Raw genomic sequence first — 8,700 nt, 5'->3', positions numbered from 1 at the left:
TTCATATAAAATAATCATTACTTTTTATTTTTTTAACCCCTCATTTGTCAGTTTGTTTGCACAATGCCCTTGTTTGTAAACAAACAGAAAATGAAAATTAAAGCCGCAAGCGGCTGTGACGGGCCCTCGCTCCACGCCACTCGGCGTCCCCGCTACCCCCGGGCCGCTCTTCGAAAACCCCGCGCGCAACCGGACGTGGGCGGCTGCGTCGAGGGCGGTCCCCTCGTCGAACACGTGAAGTTTCGAGCAAATCGGACAACGTACGATGGAGTTACGGCAGGTTTACGGTTCGTCCACCAGGGGGCGGTAACGGGATGTGGGCCGTTGCGTTTGGGGTCGTGACCTCATCACACATGTGAAGTTTCGAGCTGATCGGACAATGTCGATGCAAAACACGACATTTCCTGGGTCCACAAGGGGGCGTCTTGAGCGAGCTAGCGTACGATCAAATGGAGGCGTAGAGGGCTGGCCTCTGATCATGTACTGAAATTTTGAAGTGACTACGACCAAGTATGTGGGCGTGGAAGGCAAACGTAATAGCATGGCGACTAAACGAGCAGTTGACCAACTTTGTCGCCCCCTAGCAGCCACGCCGTTTGACGTAGAGAAAAGCTTTTAATAGTGTTTGACCAGCTTGGTCTCCTGATGATCTGTAGCGAATATGAAGTAAATCGGGCGAAATCCGTGGGAGGTGGCAGTTCACGATGGAGCGCTATTCCTGTCGCCTCCACAAGGGGGCCATTAGCCGTAGCGTCATAGCGTTCACAAAATACCTTCACCAACTTGTTCGGTATGTTTTAGAAGTGGAATGAAGTTGATGGGGTCAACGATGTATTTTTAATGAATTTTAGCGCACTTCCTGTTACCACCGGGGGGCGCTATGAGTGACGTAGGAAAATAATATGTCGGATCGTTCAGGGTCACGCCCTCATCATGTGCACCAAGTTTGAAGCAGCTGCGATCAAATCTGTGGGCGTGTTAGCATTTAAACCTTTTTAGCTGACTCGTGGGACTTGGCCGTGCCCTAGCAGCCACGCCCTTTGAGCTACACACCTGCGGAGCACAAGCCGTAATCAGCTTGGTCTGGAGATGTTCTCTACCCAATTTGAAGTCAATCGGGCGAACTCCCTCGGACGAGTTCGTTTTGCGTCAAAGAAATGCTAACCAAAATGGCCGACTTCCTGTTGGGTTTAGGGCGTGGCTCCAATTCAATTTTTTGTATGTTTGGGTATGATACACGTGTGTGTCGAGTTTCGTATGTGTACGACAAAGTAAGCGAAATTTGTCTATGGAGAATTTCGGAAAAACTTCAAGGGGGCGCTATTGAGGCATTTAGCCACGCCCATGGGAAACGACTCTATCCGCTGAAAGAGCTCTCCATTCTTGACCTGTGGATGAAATTTCGTGAGGACACGACTTCGTTAAAGCCACGAAAAAGGCAAACGTAATTGTACGATAAAAAATCGTCAGTCGCCGCGGCGGCACACGGACGCCGTTCGTCATATCTTCACAGCGTTCATAATGTAGCTTCAGCAACTGGTTCTGCATGTATTAGAAGTGGAATGAAGTTGATCGGGTGAAGTATGGATTTTTAATGATTTTTTGCGTACTTCCTGTTACCACCGGGGGGCGCTATGAGCCAGGCAGGAAGTCGATACATCAAAACGTTCAGGGAGGAGCCAACGTCATGTCCTTTGAATTTCAAGTGGCTACGACGAAGTATGTGCGCGTAATTGGCAAACGTAATTTAAATTGGGAAGATACACATTCGCCGCGGCGGCACACGGACGCCGTTGCTCGTAGGGTCAAAGCATTCATGATGTAGCTTAACCATCCGGGTCTGCATGTATTAGAAGTGGAACGAAGTCGATTTGGTCAACTATGTATTTTTAACGAATTTTTGTACGTTTCCCGTTACCACCGGGGGGCGCTATGAGCGACGTAGGCAAATAATATGTCGGATCGTTCAGGGTCTCGCCATAGATTTTTGTACCAAGTTTGAAGCGTCTACGATCAAGTATGTGGGCATGAGAGCCATCCGTATTTACATGGCGAGCACCGAAACAGTCGCCAAACTTCGGGGCACGCCAGAGGCCAAGCGCTTTGAGCTACAGACCTGCGGAGCACAAGATAAGCTCAGCTAGGTCTGACGATGTTCTCTACCCAATTTGGAGCCGATCGGGCGTAACCCCTCGGAGGAGTTCGTTTTGCGTAAACCAACTTTGAAGCAAAATGGCCGACTTCCTGTTGGTTTTCGGGTATGTCGATACTGAGATTTTTTGAAGATCTTGGGTTGATGAATATGTTTACCAAGTTTGGGACAAATCGGTGTCGCAGACTGTCATTTCCTATGCGCGGTCTAGGGGGCGCTGTGGTGCCATTTGGCCACGCCCACATGCGAGACCACCACAGAATCGCAATTTTCGGGCTTCCCCCCCTGCGACTAAAATTTGGTGAGTTTTCGAGCATGGCAAAGGGGTCGAAATCGCGTTTTAAGATGGGGAACCATAAAAATAATAATCATAAACACTACAATATCTGGGGTTTTTGCTGCCAGGTCTATGCAGTACTTGGTTACTTGCTTGCTTACTTGTTGTTACTCGTCGGCTGGCACGTTGACTAATGTGCATGTCGAATTACAATAGGGTCCTCCCTGGGACGTTGTCACAGGCTCGGGCCCTAACTATATATATTCTCAGTGCCACTGGGTTTTCTTATATTTGGAGTCGTACAGTCTGGGGTATGTAAATGATTCACCACAACATTGTTGATGACACAATTTTATTTTTGGGCAGGGAGGCAAATTATATAAAAACTCCCGTTTAGCCTGTTCGTGGCCAAAAATGGCCACCTACGGAAAAGGCTGTAATTTTTGAGAATTTTAATTTTTTTTCAAACTTTCACTGCATAATGTTTTTAATTAACTTCCGTTCTTGCCATTCATATAAAATAATCATTACATTTTAATGTTTTAACCCCTTAATTGCCAGTTTGCTTACATGATGCACTTTTGGTAAAACAAATTAACACACTGTAGTCTGTATTCTTAGTGCCAATGGGCTTTCTTGTATTTGTGGTAGTAGAGTCTTGGATATATAACAGAATCACAATAACAGTGAAAATTCTGCATTTTTAGTTTTTTGTCGGTAAGCAAATTACATAAAAACTCCCGTTTAGCCTGTTCGTGGCCAAAAATGGCCACCTACGGAAAAGGCTGTAATTTTTTATAATTTTAATTTTTTTCGACTTTAACTGCATAAAGTTTTTAATTAATATCTGTTCTTGCCATACATATTAAATTACCATTAATTTCTTAATTTTTTAACCCTTCAAATGCCAATTTGCTCACACAATGCATTTTTTGGTATACAAATAACACACTGTAGTCTGTATTCTAAAAGCCAATGGGCTTTCTTGTATTTGTGGTAGTAGAGTCTTGGATATATATCAGAATCACAGTAACATTTATTATTCTGTATTTTTAGTTTTTTGTAGGTAAGCAAATTACATCAAAAATCACACTTAGCCCCTATAAATTACATTGAAAAAATGCTCTACAGAAACACACACACACGCACACATTTTTTTTTAATACAATATCCCATATCATCCTCAGGCATCCTCAAGATCACTCATATGTCAAAATTGTGTCATTCATTTGCTCCTTTGTAGTGTGTATGCCACCTATGATCCCTATGGGGAGACTAGAATATTACATGAAATTGCTCCCATGGCCGGAAATTGGCCACTGGCATAATCTGACAAAAAACATTAAAAACCATAAATTTCAAGTCTCTAGTTTAGAATGAAACCCATTTTGCCTACTTTGTATAATTTTATACTGGGAATAACAAGGGATTATTGGGGAGACTCAATTCACTGCAACACCACTAATTTGTGCTCAAAAAACACACACGCATACACACACACACAAAAACACATGCACGTACACACATTTTTTTTTAAAGGTTGCAATGACTATCATCATCAGACATCTTCAAAATCACTCATTTGTCACAATTGTGTAATTTATTGGCTCTTTTGTAGCACATATGCATGTTTTGACCCCTAGTGGCAAACTAGAATATTACATGAAATTGTGAGCGTTCCCCAAAATGGGCCATAGGCAAAATCTGACAAAAAACATTAAAACCCATAAATTTCAAGTCTCTAGTTTAGAATGACACCCATTTTACCTAGTTTGCATGATTCTATACTGGAAATAACAAGGAATTACTGGGAGACGGAATTCACTGCAACTGAACTGCAACAATTCTTATGTATGATTTGATATCTAAAAAAACACACACACATACAAACACACACACACATTTTTTTTTTTAGGCAACAACAAATATCATCATTAGACATCCTCAGGATCACATACATGTCAAATTTGTGTCATTCATTTGCTCCTTTGTAGGACATATGTCACTAGCGACCCCTAGTGGTGAAATAAAAATATTACATTAATTTGTTCCCCTGGCCAAAAAAGGGTTACTGGAAAAATCTGACAAAAAACATTAAAAACCATAAATTTCAAGTCTCTAGTTTGGAACGATACACATTTTACCTAATTTGGATAATTCTATACTGGAAATAACAAGGGATGAAAACATGTGGTTTTAATGGGTTTCAATTGGCCACAAATGGCCACGATAGAGTAAATGGGGAGGATTGTATCTTAACAGAATATTATTGATATATTTGAAGTTCTGATGATGGAAAATTGAAATTCAGACAAATGTCCAGACCCTTGGGGTGTTTCGTTCCATTTGTTTTAACTCATTGGCTGCCAGCCATTTTCAGATCAGAGAGCCCCATACTGCCAGCCGTTTTAGAGCATTTTGAACGATCTTATAAGACCCACAGAATATTGTGTTCTATGACTATATAAACACCGAAACTACCAAGAGAAAGAGTAGACTCTCTTTGTTCAATAGGAAAAAAAAGTTTGTTTCTACCTTTTTCCGTTCTTTTGTAAACAGCAGTAGAACATAGGCTGGTTTCGCCAAAAACAGCAGTTTTTGACCAAAACACTGAGAAAACAAGCTTTTTGTGGAAAGAAACATGTCAAGCAGAACAGTGACTTTGACGTTGATATTTTTTGCTTTAGTGACACCTCACACATCTGAACAGTGTTCTCCTTCTATAAAACAACAAAAACAACACTGAGAAAGGACTTTTGATGGCAAAATAATAATTTATTTACAAATATCAGTAAAAATGCATTAACTTTTTTGTACGTTTGTAGCTGTCACATGACCTCTGCCCCATGGTCGACCACTGCTCGATCCACCACCTGTAAATTATAGAAATATATAGAATTACCATAAAAATACATCTCTTAGATGTAGTCAAGTGTGATGTGGAGTTTTTTTTTTTTTTTTTTTTTTTAAACCTTTCCGATCAAAGCGATCCGCCCTTCTCTAAGCAGTAAAAGTTAGCTCGCTAGCAAGTTAGTTTATTTTATTATTTTTACCATTGATGTATTATATTATTACCTTCATGTCTTTCTGGAGCGTGGGGACGAGGCTCTGCTGCTCCTGGTTGATCCGGACGGAACCGCTCGGGTCACGTCCACCGAGCCGTCAGTTGGGCTGGGCTCTGGTCTGTGGTGACGCACCGTCAGCTGCTGCTCTCACCGGCCGCTCGGCCCGGCTTGATCGCCGGTGTCCAGCGTCGGTGTCGGTCGTCGGTGTCTTTTTCAATGATCTCCGTCGTTTTCTCACGATCGCGACCCTCTTCCTTTCCGAACTACCGCGACACACACGGTACATAATGTGCCGACGTGCGGAACACATAGGCTCCGTGCATAAGTTTCTTTAGCATATCTCTTGTCATCTCGCTTCTTCTTCTCATAATCAATGCTGATCTCTCATCCAAAGAGGGCACTGCTGCCACCTACAGGGCCTACAGGGCACCTACACGTCATTACACTAGTTTACAAGCCTGATATTGATGGACAAGCTCCGCCAGACCGTCCTCCAGCCCTTCCCGTTGAAAAACGCAATTGACGTCTATCGACGTCAATGGCAGTGAACGGTTGTAATTAGATTGACGTCTATAGACGTCAATGGCAGCCAATGAGTTAACACAGATGAAATGATCAACAAAAAGAAACCAGGGTGGCCACAAATGGCCAGGTTAGAGCCCAGAGGGTTAAGACAGCAAAAAGATTTCTCATCAAAGCCAAAGCAGCTGGGCAGGATCCTTATCTTGCTCTTCTGGACCACCGCAACACACCATCACAGGGCCTGGATAGCAGCCCAGCACAGCGGCTACTAAGTCGCCGTACCAAAACACTGCTGCCAACGAAAGCAAGCCTGCTAAGACCAAAAGTTGTACGGGTCAGTCAGAATCTGAAAAACAAGCAGCAATGTCAGAGTACATACTACAACAGAGCAGCTAGAGACCTGGACATACTTACCTCAGGTGACTGTGTGAGGATACAGCCACTCCCACCCCACACTGTCTGGAGACTAGGCAGGGTGCTGAAGCCAGTTGATGGGAGATCCTATGAGGTTCAGTTGCACTCTGGAGGAGTCATAAGGAGAAATCGCAGACACCTCAGGCGTGCACCTGGAGTGACTTTCAGTGACCCTATTGACATTGAGATCAGCATCCCCAGTCAGCCACAGGCTGTGGGAAATGAACGTTCAGAGACTGTTCCTGTCCCTCACACTGTCCCAGCAGGACATACACCCAGAGACACTGATAACAGAAATACCCCTGTCACGACCAGAGCTGGTCGTACAGTGGTGCAGCCACAGCGATATAAGGACTGTGTGTTATCATGCTGAAAGATAAAGTGATATGCAGATGTTTATATGCACTTTATACTCTAAGAAAGGAAACAACAACAAAAGTTATGGTTTGCATATGTTGATATTGATGTGACCATTTGCACATTTCAAGTTCTTAGCTAAGGGTTGTGTAATACAAATTTTGAAATAATTTTGAAATGGTTATGAGTACAGTTTTGTTTGTAAACTGCTATTTGCATCAGTTGCTGAGAGAAGATTTGAATTTATGAACATATGTAACTGTTTATGATTGAATAATAAGCACTGTTGGTATTAGAGTTTTGTCTGTTGACTAAAGTCAAATTTTGAGATAACAGCACTAACTCTCAAAAGAGAAAGGATGTAACAATAGGAATTGTTGTTAGGAACCTTTATTCAGTTCAGTGTTACACACGGACATGTTTTGAAGTGACACCACCAGAGTTACCGGACCGAGATGAATGTACCTTACACGCTAAAGTTTAATAAAGTTTATAACCCAGCAGGGTTAAGCAATAAGAAAGTGTACGCTTCGTGTGATGAAGTAACAGACTTTAACACTGTAGATGGCGTGGATTGTGATTTGAAGGTGTTGCAATGAATGCACACATTTATTTTAAGACTTATCTGTGCAAAGTGCAAACCACTGTGCAAAACCTGTCTACGTGGATTGATGCGTGATGGCTGCGTGATTTAGGCTAATTTGCATATGTTTGGTATTAAAGTAATCCAAAAGTACCTAAAAGTAATCCGTTACATTACTTTAATTTTGTGGTACTTAGAGTAAGTTACTAATTACATTTTTTAACAGGTAACTTGTAATTGTAACGGAATACATTTTTAAAGTAACCCTCCCAACCCTGGCAATAACACTGGCACACACACATCTGTGTGTGCAAAATATGTGCAATTGGGCAACGTGCAATATCCATTCAGCACCTTATAACCCTAGCACTTTAGCACTTAAATCACTTTAGCACTCTAGCACTTTACCAATCAATGATCACTGTATTCTTATTCTTGGTCTGTCATGAGTCATTGTCTATGATGTACTGTAGCTTACCTGTCACTTCTATTGTTACTGTAATTTTTTAACCTTTTTACTATTGGTATATCTCTGTATTATAAATTACAATGTTAAACATCAACCTGCCTATAGGGACAAATAATGGAAATTAGCTGATGCTATAATCCTACATATTTACATGAAAGTGTCTAATGATATGTAGGCTAACTGTCCCCTGGTTTTTTATAATAAAATAAAATAAATACAAATAACCCATCACTCTCTCTATCGCTCATTCATTAATTACTCATGATCCTGCCATCAAGCTCAACCCAGTCCTTCATCACTGAGAATCTAAAGAAATATAAAAGATTATTTTTTACAGATTATAATCACTGACTGGTGTCTGATCAGATCAGAGCAGTTTTGGCAAAATTTCTTTTAAAAGTGTAAACCACTGGATAGGTGCATAACCCATCACTCTCCCTGTCGCTCATCAGTAATTTCTCACGATCCTGCCATCAAGCTCAACCCAGTCCTTCATCACTGAGAATCTAAAGAAAAATGAAAGATTATTTTTGATGTAATTTTGTTCCTTTATTTATGACATCCCAGAGGAAACAGTCAGATTTTCTCCCAAAAAAATCTCATGTGGCTTTATAAAACATTCATTAGGGGATAAAAAACATTTTCCTCACAGTATGCAGGATGACATGTTATAGTATCACATTTTTCCCCACACTGAACAACAATATTACTTTAATGTCCTAACACAATTAGACAGCTTAAAGCAGAAGTAAGCGGTATTTTATACCTTTAATAAAGACTTTAATAAAAGTCTTAAATAGTTCTATCTTCCGACAGCAATCACTTCTATAGAGTGTTTGGTCTGAAACGGGTCTGTCAGTC

The sequence above is a fragment of the Trachurus trachurus genome (genome assembly GCF_905171665.1).
Source record: "Trachurus trachurus genome assembly, chromosome: 15".
Lineage (NCBI taxonomy): Eukaryota > Metazoa > Chordata > Actinopteri > Carangiformes > Carangidae > Trachurus > Trachurus trachurus.
This window is presented reverse-complemented; position numbering follows the sequence as displayed.